Source organism: Sceloporus occidentalis, unplaced genomic scaffold, assembly GCF_023333645.1.
Source record: "Sceloporus occidentalis isolate IW3139 unplaced genomic scaffold, rSceOcc1.0.p SCAF_5, whole genome shotgun sequence".
NCBI lineage: Eukaryota > Metazoa > Chordata > Lepidosauria > Squamata > Phrynosomatidae > Sceloporus > Sceloporus occidentalis.
In genome coordinates, this window is record NW_028316985.1 from 126505553 (window position 1) to 126522577 (window position 17025).

At 44.2% G+C, this 17025-nt stretch overlaps 1 protein-coding gene across 2 annotated transcripts in view; it reads right to left on the bottom strand.

Annotated features, from left to right (window-relative positions):
- The window catches only part of WWC2 (WW and C2 domain containing 2), a 177587-nt gene that overhangs the window by 90980 nt on the left and 69582 nt on the right, over window positions 1–17025 (bottom strand). The window lies entirely within an intron of this gene.

Below are 17025 nucleotides of genomic sequence, written 5' to 3' on the forward strand. Positions count from 1 at the left end.
ATCTCCCATTCTTGCCCAGGCACAACTAACACCAATAAATTCTGTAACCTTTCACTCATCTATATATCAAGCATGTTGGAACCGAGATATTTTTCTAAACTAGTAATGAGGAACCTCTATTCTGTGAGCCAGGGCTTCCCCTATCTAGACCACAGGGACTTGGACAAGGCTCCACGCTATCCCTGAAGCCCTACTTCTCCAAGAAAGGAAAATGGGTGGGACAGAAACTTTGAGAAGTGCTCCCTGAACAATTGCTTAGCCAGCCCAAGGAAAGGTAAGAGGTGTAAAACTAGCTGTGCAATAAGCTGATGACTTAATATGCCCAGTTAAGTCATGCTTGGGCCAAGGTACCCAATATGTATCTTCCCAAATTTTAGGATCTTCAGGGGACTTCTTCCTCCCAGGCCCACCACCATCACAGCTATGTTTGGTGAGGACATGGAAGAAAGCCTTCTCAGTCCTCCCAGGCAGTGGAATTAGATTGGGTTGGATTTATCTCTGCTTTCTTTCTACTGGCAGGTAAAGACCATTTTGCTTACCCATAACAAAACTTTTGATTTTAACTGGACATTCAGTGGAGTCACTAGGGTTGGTGTCACTTGGTGCAGGTGCCCCAAAAGGGCTGCTGAGGGGGCAGCAGCAGTGATTGCCAGACCCTTCCTCTCTTCCCTCCTGCTGCTTCAATTGCCTGTCACCACCCCCCAACCACCCACTACGTGGGATCAAAAAGGGCTTCTGGGTAGCATCAGTGACCTCCCCTCCATTCTTGCTGCCTTGTTTGCCCATCTGCTGTTCACCCAGACTTGGAAAGGGCTGCCAGGCGTGGGCTCACAGCCAGGCAAGTAAGGCAATGGGGGGAGATGGAAAGGCCACACATTCACCCCTTCTTCTTCCCACTTCTTCACAGCAACACAGAAGAAAGGCACTGACATCAGAATTGGACATCACCACTGTGTAGTGGGAGAAGGGCCCAACTGATTGTCACTCCCTCCCCCCCCCTCCCGGTGTTGCCATAAGTCAGAAACTGCTTGAAGGCACACAGCAACAAATCAGTGCAGTACATGGTGTTGTGAGAGCACTAACAGCTTCCAATCACTGCTTTTTCTAAATCAGAATAAAATGAGACATAACAAATATCCTATCCTTTCATAACACAACCGCAGAGGAAAGATACTTAGGCGGGTTACAGACAGCCAAAAAGCGGCAGCCTGCACCCGCCCCTTTCCCAGCCGGATTGGGGCCTCAGTGGCTAGAGCAGCAGCCGCTGAGGCCCTGATCAGCCACTTTCCAGGCTGCAGGGAAGCGGCAAAAAGCCCCTTCCCCGCAGCCTGGAAAGGGGTGTCCTTGGGGCTTCAAGCCCCAAGGACACCCCGCGGTGGCAGGGAGGAGGAGAAAGGGGCCGCTTGGCCCCTTTCTCCTCTGCGTCGCTGGGTGCAGCCGTCTGAAGGCTGCGCCCAGCGACGCAAACAGCAAAAGGAGCTCCATTTCGGAGCTCCTTTTGCGGCCGGGGAACGGCTGCACTATGCGCCCTGGCGCGGCATGACAATATCACGTCCGCGTCGCCCCGTATAGAGGCGGCGCGGTCGTGATGTAATGGCGGCAGCCGTGTGGAACAGCCGCCGCCATTTTGTGCGCGCTCCGCACGTGCTAGGATTGGGGGCGTCCGGAAAGGATGCCCCTTTCTAACCCTAGCACGCGCGGAGCACACACTTTTAGGCCCGTCTGTAACGGGCCATAGTCTTAACTGAATTGAAAACCTGAGATTTTAAATTCATATTAAATATACAACAGTGCAAGACAATATATGACCTTTAAAATTGCACATTAAATCCCTTTCACCATTAGAGTAAAAATAAATGCTATGTATGAAAGCAAACTTATTCAGTGTAATCTGTGTGATGAAAATGTTTATAACATGTAGCTCTCACACATTACTTTACATCTTCAGAAGTATCTAATATTAATCTAAGCTCCTAATTTAAATTCTCTTCACCCCAACAACATTAGTTACATATCCTTCACTAGCACATTTTTCTCTATTTTTGCCTATTTAAATTATCGAGAGTGAACAGTAATTCAAAAGTGCCATAACATAGACTTTAAATGTACATTTGGTTAGTTTTTGCTGAAGCAGAGGAAGGTCCCCTGTGAAAGAAATTGCCAATAATACTCGATAGTTCCACACATTTAATCTTTCCAGTGCTATATTTTGATGTGAATTCAAGAAGCAAAAAAAACAAAAACAAAAACAAACAAAAAAACACAACTAGCTCTTTAAAAGAGAGAGAATCAGAATGCCTCCCTTGCCCATCATAAATTCAAATACCTTTTAGGTATGCACACTTCTGAAGAAAGTTGCTTCTAGACAAGGATTTACAGAGGGAGATGGTACACATTTTCACACAAGAAAAAAAAGTAACATATCAACTTTATATTGTTGACTTTCAGAGGCATCGCTACAGTTGGTGTCACACAGTGTTGTAACTCATGGTGTCACCCCTATGGAGCAGAAAGGGCTGCTGAGCAGTGGAGGCAGCAGTAGACTGCACTGTCCTCCTTTTCCTCCTGCTGCCTTGCTATTTTACCCACCTGGCCAGACCTGGGGGGTTCAGTGGTGTGGACCACATGGGGTGACACCCCAGAGGGGGATGACACCTGTTGGGGTAGGATACCCTGGAGGAAGGAACCAGCTGCCTTCTGGGTCCTGTGAAGCAGTGTCCATGTGGGACGTGGAAGGCCGGGTGGGTGGGAGGTGGCTGCCTTTTGGGTCCCACGCAGCAATAGCCACATAGGACTTGGAAGGCAGGGTGAGCCTGGGAGGTGGCTGACTTCTGGGTCCCTTTCAGCAATGCCCACGTGGGACTCAGAAGGCAGGATGTGGGTGGAAGATGGCTGCCTTTTGGGTCCAGCATAGCCATGGCCATGCAGGACTCAGAAGGCCAAGGGGGCTGCTGAGAGGGCCAAGAGCACTGCTATTCTATGCACCGCGGCAGCACAGTGTGCCATGTGCCCTTTTGGCACCGCCCCAGAAGCCCTGCCCCCCAGAAGCCCTATCTCTCCTCACCGAATGATACATTGGGCAGTGGGAATGGCAGACTGTCTCATCCTCCCTTTCTTCCTGCTGCTTCACTTGCTAGCTTGCCCAGCCTCCTGGCCAGACCCAGAAAGGTCTGGAGACAAGACAATGGAGATTTGGGAAAATCTCTCTAGGCTGAGTAAATCTCTTGAATTAGCAACTAATCCAGGATCACTAATAATATTTGGGACCACAGTGCAGGGTTTACCACTTTTCCAATGGCTTGTCTTTCTGAAGAACATTGCTCTCTACTCTGCTGATGGAAAAAGCATATACACATCAACTTTAAATTCTTATGAACCAGAAAAAAAGCAGCTTCAGCAGGAAGGCAGTTTCTACTGAGAAAATTTGAGGTGCTACATTTTAATAAAAATATTAAGTTATACACACCATTACTGAACTTAGTACGGCACTTTGGCCTCGACCCCTGGCATTCAAATCTGGTAATTAGTGGAAGTTGTTGAAAAATTGCAAACAGCTCCAACTTTTTCATTTCCTGCCCACTATTTTATTTATTGGATTTATTTCTCATCTTTCTCCCACAAATAGAACTCAAAAAACTTACAACACAGTGAATAAACTGCATATAATAAAAACATAAAATATAGGGATAAAAAAATTAAAAAGGGATTTAAAATATAAGGTCAAACATTGGCGGGTTATAGACCGCCCATTTGGGGCGGTCTGGACCCGCCCCTTTCCCTGGAGTATCGGGGCTTCAGTGGCTACACCGGCAGCCGCTGAGGCCCCGATCCGCCGCTTTTCAGGCTGTGGGGAAGCAGCAAAACGCCGCTTCCCCGCAGCCTGAAAAGGGGTGTCCTTGGGGCTTCAAGCCCCAAGGACACCCCGCAGCGGCAGGGAGGGGGAGAAAGGGGCCGCTTGGCCCCTTTCTCCCTTGCTTCGCTGGGCGCAGCCGTCTGAAGGCTGTGCCCAGCGAAGCAAAGCGGCGCCACGGACCAGGAAGGAGCTCCGAAACGGAGCTCCTTCCTGGTCCGCGGAAAGGGTGCCCTAGGCGCCCTGCCGCGGATTGAGGACGTCACATCCGCGCCGCCCCATCTAGAGGCGGTGCGGCTGTGACGTCCTCACAACGGCGGCCGTATGGAAGGGCCGCCGCCGTTTAGTGCGTGACGAGCACGCACTAGAGTTAGGGCAGTGCGGAAGCACCGCCCTTTTGTAACCCTAGTGCGTGCTCGTCACGCACTAAAGTGCCGGTGTGTAACCGGCCATTATCTATATAGTTAAAATTTCCTTCCACAGTTCTTACCAAAGATCTGCCTGAATAAAAAGGCCTTTTCTGTTGGTAGAAAGAGAAACACAGAAAGGGCCAGCTTAGGCTCCCTTGCTAGGAAGGCTCAAAGTCTGGAAGTGGCTACCAGGCTATCCCTTTGTCACATCACCAAACATGGCTCCAAGGATGGCAAAGGCTTGACAGTTCTTCTGACAGCCAAGTCCTACTGTGCTTCATACATCATAACTAAAATGTTGAATTGTGACAAGACAGTTCCCCCCCCCGCCCACATTTTCTAATGTACTAATATTCAGTGTGGTATAATACTGTATTTATTTAGAGTGCTGAATTGGGATTGAGTTGTAAAGATATTGGGTAACCTTGGGCTAGTCATTATCTTTCACTGTACAGAGATGTGAGGATAAAATTGGGAGTGGGCATGGGGATTCAACTGGACTTAATATGGACTTAGAAGGAAGCCTTGGTGGTTAAATACCGGTACTGCAGCCACAAGGTTGTGAGTTCGATCCCAGGGGCTCCAAGGTTGACTCAGCTTTCCATCCTTTTGTAGGCTGATAAAATGGGTGCCCAGCTCGTTGGAGGCAATTGGCTTGCAGATTATAAACCACTTAAAGAGTGCTGAGTTCACTGATAAGCAGTATAGAAATGTACATGTTGTTGCTATTGCTAACTGTGTCTTTTGTCTTGAACATCTTTCAGAAAAGGCAGAATATAAACATTACATACAAAAGGTGACCTTGGGCAAATCACACTCTCTCAGCCACAGATAATTGCGAAAGGCAAACCTTATCTGAATTATTATTATTATTATTATTATTATTATTATTTATGGTATTTATACCCCGCCCTTAAGCCCTAAAGGCTATCAGAGCGGCTTACAATTATTATTTTTAATTACAAAATCCTGTGACAGGGTCACTTTAGGGTCACAATAAGTCAGAAATGACTTGAAAGCACACAACAACAACCAATCACTGTCACTATCTAGCCTAGCAAGAAAGAGAGTGGAAAAGGAAAGCTGGGGATAGAGTCCCTCATTCCATGCCTTATGGTTCCACACTCCTGAGATTTAAGGGATTTAATTTCATTCTAAAGCCCACCCATAAAAAGCACTGAAATAACAGACAAGGGCCCAGAAGACATATGGGAAGGCATTTTTCGCTTTGACTTGATGATAATGTTTACTTATTAGTTCCCATGTCCATTAGATCCACCCCAGCATGACACGACTAGGATCTCCCTCCCTGTCTCTAACCTGCTGGGAAGTGAACTCAAATAAAACATTTAGAGGCCAATCCAAGTTGAGGACTGGGCTGGAAGAACATGCTGAAGGGGTGGTGACTTAAAACTTTAGAAAGGGAGAGAGGACTAGAAACAAGCATGTGAAAAATTTACTGCCCCCTGAGTTTTAGTACCTTCACCTCGAAATGTAAGTGCTTTCCTTGAGAATTGTGAAGAAGAGAATGAAACTCTTTAATCTAGTCAGCAAAGAAAAGGAATTCTTACTGCTTTTTTATGTAACTTTGTATACACATCTACTTTTTTAAAAAAATAACAATCTATGGTTTGGGGGAGTTTTTTTTTAAAAGGAGAAACTGCCTTGTAGGCAAACATGAAACAGGCTTCATAATGAGTCAACAATCAAAAAAGGATAAATGCAGGGGACAGATGTAATGGTTGTGGTTGTACTTTAAGAGCAGAACTGGTTGTAATGGAAAATAATTTCACAAGAGAGGAGAGCCATATCTGCAAACACATTTCAGGTAATTGCTCAGTAGGTTTAAGTCAGGATTGCTCAATGTGTGGCCTAAACTGCAGGAGTAGCCTGCAGAGTCCTAAAATGTGGCCTACAGCCACAGTGTCCTTATGGCTGCAAGCACAAGGACAAAGCTGTTTCAATGCAGGGTTTCTTTTAAGCACTTACAGGCTCAAATCAAGCAATGCTATTTATTTTTGCCAAGCCTCATGGAGCTGCAATGTTTGTTTCTGAATATGAACAGAACAAAATATGGAGTGGCCATAAGAATCCTGGGAAGCAACTAATAAACTCTTTAAAATGCATCATTTTGGGGAGGGGAATAGAATCTTTTCAAGAAAACATTTCTAAAATATAAATTTGCTAAAAATGGCTTTCACTCTATGGCTGTTAAACAGCAAAAAAAGATTCACTGTCCGACAGGTGGCCAACAGATATATAAATTAATGGGTGAATTTAAGCCTACTGGAGGTTTCAACAGGCCATCCATTCCTAACAGCAGGCTAATGTACTTTTACATCCATGAAGCAGCAGGACAAGAGCCAGTCCTGCCTACATTAAAGAAAAAGGTTATACTTCTACTTCAAGGTAGTGAAGTCAAAGCTGGGTACACCACACTGTGAGCATCTGCAGAACATTTGCTGCAACCTGGCTTTTCTCAAATAAGAGCAACTAGAATAGGTGAGCCATAACTCAGGTTTTCCTTAGGTAACAGAGCAGTAAGAGAGTGCTGTTTTGGAAGTGCTATTACTTAGAACACACTGAGATGAATGGTAAGAGGAAAATGCCTTATTCTGCAGTATTTGTCTTCTACAAACAACCACTTAAACACAGACCCATGGATTAGACCTATACATATATATTTTTTTCCATTAAAACACTTTTTCTCAGAGAACAAAAAGGTTGCACACAGATACAATGCTCAGTAGCATGCAGCAATCTACCTGGATAAATTTCAGTGCAATTGTAATTCCATGACAAAGAGTATTTCTCTGGACTCTGTCAGGCTTGATGGAAATGTCATACCATGGAATTGATATCTATTCTCTGAGTTAACTGCCCTTTTGTATAATGCTCATAGTCTTTCTCTGGGTCATGAACATTTTGTATTCTTGTTTTCTGACAGTGGAGAACAGCAAGCAATTTCGGGTTGGGTTATCAGTTCCTTGTACTACTGAGATGAGGAGTCTTAAACACTTGCATCCAATTCCTTTTCCTAGCACCTCACTCAAATAAAATTCGTATGCACTTAAATCAAGTACTGAAGGACTTAAATTTCACATTTCTCATATTAATATTGTTTTTCTCTGTTTAAGAATATGAACAACAGTGGTGAAATTGTATACCATGTCAAAGAATGTGACTTTGTAGTCCTCCACTGCCATATGAAACTTTTTTGGTGGACAGTATTGGAAATGAATCTATTAAATGTCTGGAACCCTGCCTCACAGTACCTAAGATTGTAAAGAAAACACAAAAATACCAGTCCAGGGGTAGGCAACCTTTTTGAGACGGGGGCCAGGTTGTTGTCCCTCAGACAACTGGGGGGCCAAAGCCGGGGGGAGCTTCCACCCTACTGGGGCGGAGCCGCATGCTGGGGGGGCGGAGCTTCCACCCTCTGAGGGCCAGGAGGAGGCCTCCAGCGTGACAGCCCCCGCCAGCTTTTTTGCTGGCCTCTGACGGGGCCTGAGGCCCCATCAGAGGCCAGCAAAAAAGTCTTAGAGGCCCGCTGCCGCCACCAGAGCCCTATTGGAGGGCCCAGCGATCGCAACGGGCCTCCTAGAGGCCTGCTGCCACCACCGGAGCCCTCGTAGAGGCCCGCTGCCACTGCTGGGGCCCTCCAACAGGGCTCCGGCGATCGCACCGGGCCTCTAAGACTTTTTTGCTGGCCTCTGATGGGGCCTCGGGCCCCGTCAGAAGCCGGCAAAAAAGCTGGCGGGGGCCGTCAGCGCTGGAGGCCTCCTCCTGGCCCCTGGGGGGTGGAAGCTCCGCCCCCAGCATGCTGCTCCACCCCGGTGGGTGGAAGCTCCACCCCCGGCATGCAGTCTTAGAGGCCCACTGCTGCTGCCGGGGCCCTCCAACAGGGCTCCGGCGATCGCACCGGGCCTCCTAGAGGCCCGCTGCCTCCACTGGAGCCCTGTTGGAGGGCCCCGGCGACTGCAATGGGCCTCCTACAGGCCCGCCGCCGCTGCTGGGGCCCTCCAACAGGGCTCCAGCGATCGCACCGGGCCTCCTAGAGGCCTGCTGCCACCGCCGGAGCCCTGTTGGAGGCCCCCAGCGACTGCAACGGGCCTCTTAGAGGCCCGCTGCCACCGCCGGAACCCTGCTGTTCCGGGCCCGGAGTGGCGCGGAAGTGGGGCGGCAATCGGCGGCAGGACCGCGCCTGGGCCGGTGAAAAGGCCTCGGCGGGCTGCATCCAGCCCACGGGCCGGAGGTTGCCGACCCCTGTACTAGACTATAAGTTGAAAAATGTATGCCTCAAATTGACCCTAAAATCCTGGGTTGGCTTATATATGGCTCAATATAGTAATTCCGCTTAGAAAGATCAAGAAAGAACCTTAGCCCCTCTGCCTCATTCTCTGTGCTTTGGCAGTGATTTCTGAAAGAGCTGCTAAGGTGGTAAGTGTTTGTGAAAGATGTGTTTTCCCTTTTACATCCTTTGTTATATGCCCTAGGTTTTACCGTCGATTTATCCATGGGTCATATCAAAAGCCATTTTAGCTCTAAAATCTTCGCTTGACTTATACACAACGTTGACTTGTACATGAGTATATACAGCAAAACCTAACACCAGTGCAGGCAAGGCTGATTTAGCACTATCCAGTAACTGTGGCTTTAGCTCATGTTGCAAGCCAAATAGCAATCCTTCTACCAAACCTTTGCTGTCTGAATGACATTCTGCATCTATAAACTGGGATTGTCATGCTTTGGACATACCATGAGACAATATGAATCAATGGAAAAGACAACAAAGCTTGATAAGGTGGAAGGCAGAAGGAAAACGTGAAAACTTGGAGGTCTCTAATTCAGGAAGTCAAAGTCAATTTTACAGCAAATAAGAAACACAAATACAGACAAGCAATACTCTGTGCAATTTAGGTTAATGGGTGAAAAAATATATAGCATAAAAGTGAAAAAGAAACTCTTTGATATCATTAACTTGAAGGAGATAAAAAAAAATCTATTCTGTATAATGCCTGTAGATATTGTGAAAAATACAATAAAGCTGAGAAATTACTAATTCCTCAGGAATAATTTCTGTAATTATTCAACTTCACTGAAATGCTAGCAAGAGAATGCTGATAGATAAATATGTTAAAATAAAAGCTTATATTGCTAGATTCAGAATAATTACTCATGGAAGAAATTGATATCTAGCTCAGATATCATTCAGGCCAAAGCCATTTTAATGGAGACACCTGAACTGGTAGAAGTAATCTCAGAGCCACTGGCAATAATCTTTGAGAATTCCTGGAAAACAGGAAAGGTCCCAGCAGATTGGAGGATGACAAACATTATCCCCATCTCGAAAAAGGGAAAAAAGAGGTCCCAAACAATTACCACCAGCTTAGCCTAACATCACTACCAGGAAAGATTCTAAAGCAGATCATTCAACAGAGAGTCTGTGAATATTTAGAAAGAAATGTTATAATCACAAAAAGTCAAAATGGGTTTCCCAAAACCAAGTCATGCCAGACTAATCTTATCTTCTTATTTTTTACATATAAAATTATCAGGTTGGTACATAAAGGGAATGCTGCGGATGTAGCATATCTTGATTTCAGTAAGGCTTTTGACAAGGTCCCCCATGATATTCTTGCAAACAAGCTAGTAAAATGTGGGCTAGACAATGCAACTATTAGGTGGATTTGTAATTGGCTGACTGGTTGAACTCAAAGGATGCTCAGCAATGTTTACATTCCATCCTGGAGAGAAGTAATCAGGGGGTGCCACAGGATTCTGTCCTGGGCCCAGTGCTATTTAACTTCTTTATCAACAATTTGGATGAAGGAATAGACGGCATGCTTGTAAAATTTGGAGGGGACACTGAATTAGGAGGAGTAGCCAATACCCCAGAGGACAGGATCAAAATTTAAAATGGCCGTAATAGATTAGAAACCTGGGCCAAAACTAACAAAATGAATTTGAACAGGGAGAAATGTAAGGTGCTACACTTGGGGGAAATAAATTACATTTACAGATATAGGATGGGGAACACCTGGCTTGACAACAGTATATGTGAAAGGGATCTAGGAGTCCTAGTATACAACAAGTTGAATCAATATCCTGGGAGAGGGATGACATTTATAAAATGAATTCTCTACCTAGATCCCTGTATGTTGTAAGAAATGTGGCAAAATAAAATCTTTTGGCAAAACAAACAAACAAAAAAACAACAACAACAAAAAAAAAATAATCCTCTTTTTTATGACTGGTAGAAAAGCCACAATGGTCTTAGTTAGTAGATACCATGTGCAAAAGAAAAGGCCTTCAATTTCCTAACCCAATAGACTGTTATTAGATAATGTATTTGGAGCTAATAGTATGATAATCTCAATAATAAACAATTGAATTGAGCAAGTTCTTTAATGATTCCACCTTGGACAGGACAACATCATCAAGTGACTTATTTTTTTTGTACACCATTGATCTCTGTATTGACATATGGATTTAGTAAAAAAAATGTCCAACATACTATATTGACATCATTTATTTATATCCTTCAGGGACTGATATTTATCATATTAAAATGTTTGAAGATATAACAGTAACTTGATCTTGCAGTCAAATCTGAATTTAAAATGGGTGAACTACTTTTACACTGATTTTAGTATTTGCAGCTCTGTAGACATGGAAAAACAAAACAAAACAAAAAGCTGGCATAAACTTCTCATTCCCATGAAGATGAAACATGAAGAAGTTCAATATACAGTCAGCTCTCCATATCCATGGAATTTTTATTCACGGATTCAAGCATCCACAGACTGAAAATATTTCAAAAAAATATAAATTTTGAAAATCATACCTTGATTTTGTCATTTTATATTTTACTATGCCACTGTATTTAATGGGACTTGAGCATCCATGGATTTTGGTATCCTTGGATGGTCCTGGAAACAAACCTCAGCAGATACCAAGGGCCCACTGTAGATGGTTTAATTTCCAGAATTGATAATGTATTAACTAAAGATGATTTTAAAATAGCAAATTTGAGGGGGAAATGTTGAAAGTGAGATACTGCAACAAAAGTGGCTATGGTCCAAATCACACTGTAGAAATAATTCAGTTGCAGACTGCTTTAACTGCCCTGGCTCAATGCTAGAGAATTCTGAGAACTGTAGTCCTGTGAGACATTCAGCCTTCTCTGTCAGAGAGTTCTGATGCCACAAGAAACTACATTTCCCAGGATTCCCTAGCACTGAATCAGGGCAGTTAAAGCAGTGTGTTTTGGACCTATATATCCTTTTTAAAGAACCAGTTTTATCACAATGCTCAAAAAAGAAGCAAGAACCAGTGCGTACTATATGCCCGTGCGGAACGGGCCATGATCTGGCCCAAAATTTCCAGTTTTCATGAGTTGCCTCCAGCTGAGAAACAAGAATGCGAATTCTTCAGTTTTTGAGAGTTCAATTCCCAGCAAGAGCAAAATGTATAAATCTCCAGCTCAGCTTTAAAGTAGCAACTTGCTGCACTCTGCAAGGGTTAATCAACTTACTGCTACAACTTGCAAAGATCCTCTAGAGCAGCGGTTCCCAACCTGTACTCCGAGGAGCTCTTAGGTCTCCTCATGCACTTCCCAGGTGCACTCCAGGAAAATTACAATCTATTCCACTTTCCTCCCTGCTCCCCTGTAACACTACTCCTAAACACCATTAAATTGTAAGACATAGGTTAGGCCTCTTAGGGGCTCCACCATAGAAACTGATTGTTAAAAAGGGCTCCGCAAGTTAAAAAGCTTGGGAACACCTGCTCTAGAGTCTCCGTATTTAGGTCCTGTATAGACCTGCAAAAAGCACCAGAGTCATGGCATAGCATCTGCACGCTCAACATTAGAGGTAGGCAACCTGCGGTCCGCGGGCCGGATGCGGCCCGGCGAGGCCTTGGGACCGGCCCCAGCCCGGTCCTGCTGCCGATTGCCGCCGGGGCCTTTGGCCTCTCGTACGCAGGGGCAAGGGGGGCAATTGTCTATAGACGCCTCAGAAACATGCATTTATATTAACATTTTTTAAAAAATCAGCAATTTTTTTTGTGTGTCCTCCACTTTTTTTAAAAAAGTGTCCACCATTTAAAAATGTTGTCCTACATTTGTCCCAGTTTATTTATTTATTTAATTTTAATATTTAATTATTTATTTTTTGGCTTTGGCCCCCCAGTTGTCTGAGGGACAGCAACCTGGCCCCCGGCTCAAAACGGTTGCCTACCCCTGCTCAACGCCATGACCTGGTCGCCATGGCGCCATTTTTGCATGCCACAGCACCCAAATAGCGCAGCATGGAAAGGGTATCATCATGGCACACTGCCACGCCTATAACACCCCTTCCAGGGAGCTAAAAAAAGCCCCTTTTTGTGGCTTCTTATTGCTCCCCCCGGAGGCCGTAGCATGCAGTTGCTGTGGCCTCAGTCCCGGGTGAAATGGGGTGGCTGCATGTCACCCACCTGTATAGCCCCTTAGTTAGTTAATTTCTTCTTTCCATTCCAGATGTTGTAGGGCTAGGGCTTACCCTCCACTCTGTTCTAAATTCAGTAGCTAGAAGCAAGCCGAGTAGATTAAATTTTCTTAGCCAGTCTTCCTAAGTATGTGAAAAATAATATTCCCTTAACTTTACTTTACTGTGGGAAGAACCCCTTTAGCTAAGATTTCCAAGCAGCTAATATATTCTCTGTGTGTGTTTGAATGACAATCTGTGAGCAGCTGTGGTTTGTACTACTGGAGATAGCTTCCTGTGAATTACGTTTGCATTCTTATGTCTCTTGTTCCCCCAGTATGATGCATACACATTATGATGGCCCTTTCCATATAGCCAATTATTTGGTGAACCTCTCTCTTGGCAAGTATCACCATTTTCCCTCAAAGACTAGGTGCAATATATATACTGTAGAACTATTTCATGATAGATTTGATGGGTGTTCCTTATGCCAAAATAAGATGCCCATGTAATAACTTGGAAGTAGAGCCTATGAAACATATTTTACTGCACTGTACCCCTTACAAGCAGATTCGACAAGCCAAAATCTATCTATTATTAAGTAAAACAATGTAAATTTAGTTTAAAATTCTTGCTGGAAGATAAATGCCCAAATGCCACTCTTGCAGTTGCTAAATTTCTCTTTGAGGCAGTTAAGAGCAGAACCCACTATGTATAAAGAGTTAGAATTAGAGTTTGAGTTAAAGTTAGTTAGAGTTATATTTATTAACGTTCTCTCCTCTGTTTTACGGCAGGAATTTTATAGTGGGGAATTTTGGGAATTTGCATATCTTAACTGAATGCCTAAATTTTGGGTCAATGGACTAAATTATGACTGACTGACTAACTGTGGTTTTTACTTAATGCATTATGCTTAATGACAATACCAGAGTTGTCTCTAGGTCTCAGGTTTTGGCCAAGAAATCTCAGGGCCTCGGACAATCCTGAACTAGTAACACTAGGGCCAGTACAGATTAGAAGAAAGGGGCAGCTAGAGACTGTCCCTTTCCCCTCCAGATCATTCCTGTGACAACCACATGGCCACAACAACGATCCACTGAAAAAAGTTGCTGCAAAATGCAGCTCCTTCCGGAAATGCTGCCAAGGTGCCATTAGCGCCCTGGAGCATCGCGGTGACGTGTCTTGTGCACCATGCCATTTGGACACATCGCACAAGATATGTCATTGGTACGTGTGCTGTGTAAAAGCACTCACACCAAAATGGCACCGCCGGCATGTACTAGGGCTTAGGAGCATGCAGTTGCTTCGCGCTCCTGAACCCTAGAATCGGCACCGCCACACCGCTTCCTGCCCATTTGTACCAGGCCTCTTTTTCTCTGATTCAGAGCAGACATGAGACATATCTTTTTACTTCTATGAATGCTAAAAGGGAGCTGCTCATTAGTCACTAACAGCAATAGGCACAAACAAACAAATTTTAATGGCTGGACATCCAGAATTATCTAGTAACTGAACCAAGCTACAATTATCTAGTGACTGAACAAAAAATTAAGGTAGCAGGATTATTAGGTCAGTGAAAATACCCTTAGTCAATCAAGCTTCATGTGAGTTAGATAGATGTCAAAACATCTGGAGTCTTCAATAGTTAGAGATATTTTAAAAGATAGAGTATCACTTTTTCCTGCTTGCTCTCTCTCATATTCTATCATTTCTGTTGAGTGCTGGCTATTGGTATGAGCTTGGGGAAGTTTTGGTAGAGGCTGGCTAGAATGTCAGACTTCCCAGCTTCTCTAGTGATGGAAAACCTCAGAACAGAATGACTACTTTTGTAGAAACAGTAGTGGCATCCCTGAACCGGGTGTCACCTGGTGTGGGAATGGGGCCTCCGGGGGGTGCATGCTCCCTTCCCCATGCCACCTCATCTAGAACAGCGCAGGAGGCAGTGTGCACGGGGGAGTGCAGGAAGGCACAGGGAGGGTGGGAGTGTGTGTGGAGGAGTGCAGAGAGGGGGGAGCATGCATAGGGGAGCACGCATAGGGGAGCATAGGTAGTTGGCTGGTTGTTGGTTCCAAGTTATTTTTAAATGTAACTTGGGCTATGTTTTTGGTTGGTTGCTAAATAAATAAATAAATAAATAAATAAATAAATAAATAAAATTTATTTGTATCCCGCCCCTTTGAGAACAATCGGGGTGGCTAACAAAGTTAAAAATACAAAACATATAAAATCCCTGGCACCCTCCCCTCCTTAAAAAAGTATTAAATCCAATGCAATGTTTAAAAAACAGAACAAAAAACAACAACGAACAAACAAACATACAAATTAAAAACTGACCAGAAGGTCAACAACATCACACCAGCAAACAATCAGTGGGAGCAGCAGTATCTTTCCCAAACGTTTTTTTCTAAGGCCGGGTTCTCTATTCTGGAAAGGCCTGCCGGAAGAGATCTGTCTCAACAGCCTTTTTAAAGCTGTCTAAGGATGTAAGTAGACGGATCTCATCCAGCAGGCCGTTCCACAGTCTGGGGGCAACGATGGAAAATGCCCTCTGGGAGGTAGTCGAAAGCCTAGATTTTTGTGGCTGAAGTAGGCCTCTCCCAGAGGAGCGGAGTGTGCAGGGAGGATTGTAGGGTAGAAGGTGGTCCCGAAGATAGTTTGGACCCAAGCCATTTAGGGCTTGAAAGGTGATAACCAGCACCTTGTACTGGGTCCGGAAGCTAATGGGCAGCCAGTGGAAGGACTTTAGAACCGGGGTAATAATGGTTGGTTTGGTTGTCTTTGCAAATTGGAGAAAGCTGTTCCAAGCTGTATGCTACTTTAAAAACCTGGTTTTACTCTAAATAATAAAGACTTTCCCCCCATACCTATCTCTGTTAAACCTCACTGGTGCTTTGGCTATGTGGCACATGGCATGCATTATCTCAGGTAGGCATGAAGAAAAAGTGGGTTTTGTTTCAGCTTATTCCATTTCCTGTAGAGAAGAGGGCACAGGGAAGTGTGTGGGCAAGAGGACAGAGTTCTTTGCTAGTTTGACCTGCCTTCTTTGTTCAAGAGCTCATGGAGGAGGGCAAACCTAGACATGAGCTGCATCTGCACAGCATAAATAATGCAGGTTGACACAACTTTAACTGCCATGGGTGAATGCTATGGAATCCCGTGATCTGCAGTTTGTTGTGGCACCAGCACTGACTGTCAAAGAAAGCTAAATACCTCAGAGAACTACATATTCTAGTATTCCATAGCATTGAGCCATGGCAGTTAAAGTGGTGTCAAACTGAATTATTTCTGCAGTACAGATGCAGCCAGAAATACAAAAGTTTGTGTACCACAGTGAACGACATCAGACATACATGCCTTCATCTGGTGCTTGGTGGACACTGAGAAGGGAAGAATCATTTTTACATGCCAAGAAGTAAAGTGAAGATTCATATATACATTAGGCTGTTTCCATCGTTTGTCTGTTTCCACACATGTGGAACACAACTGAAATTTTGCCAGATACTTAAAAAGTAACACTTGCTAGACATGAATAAAACAGATGTTAGCATGTGGTTCAAATGATGCATTGGGTTACATAATTCTTTTCAGATTATGATGGGTGAGATGCTTATATCAAGATTCCTGCAAAATATCCACTTAGGTAAAAATTTGTCCCAACACTGAAGTTTATAAGAGCTCAAGATGATTTCTGGCGGGTTCCAATATTTGTCTAAAAAGAGCAATTTTATAATAATAATAATAATAATAATAATAGAGTTCATTTATATCTTCCCGCCTCTCCCAATTGGATCGAGGCGGGATCACAGCAGAGTTGAAAAAATACAATTAAAACATTACAATATTATTACCACACAAGTTAAAACCACAGTTAAAAACATAAAATCAACAATGATGGGGTCAGATGCTCTCATTCCATACAGAAACAGTCTGAAATTCATAAAAGGTCAGGTGGGTATGCACGTCGAAAAAGCTCTGTCATAACCACCTTCCTGAAAGTTTCCAGGGATGTAGCATGGTGGATCTCCTCTGGGAGTCCATTCCATAGTCTGGGGGCAGCTATACTAAATGCTTTTTGGGAAGTAGAAATATATTTAGATACTGGTACCTCTAACAATTTCTTCCCATTTGTTCTAAGAGTGCAGGACAGATTGTATAGGGAGATGCATTCCCATAAGTAACTCGGGCCCAAGCTATGTAGGGCTTTAAATGTAACCTTGTATTGTGCCCGGAAGCTAATTGGAAGCCAGCGTAGATCTTTCAGAATAGGTGTTATGTGGTCAAATCTTAAGGATCCGGT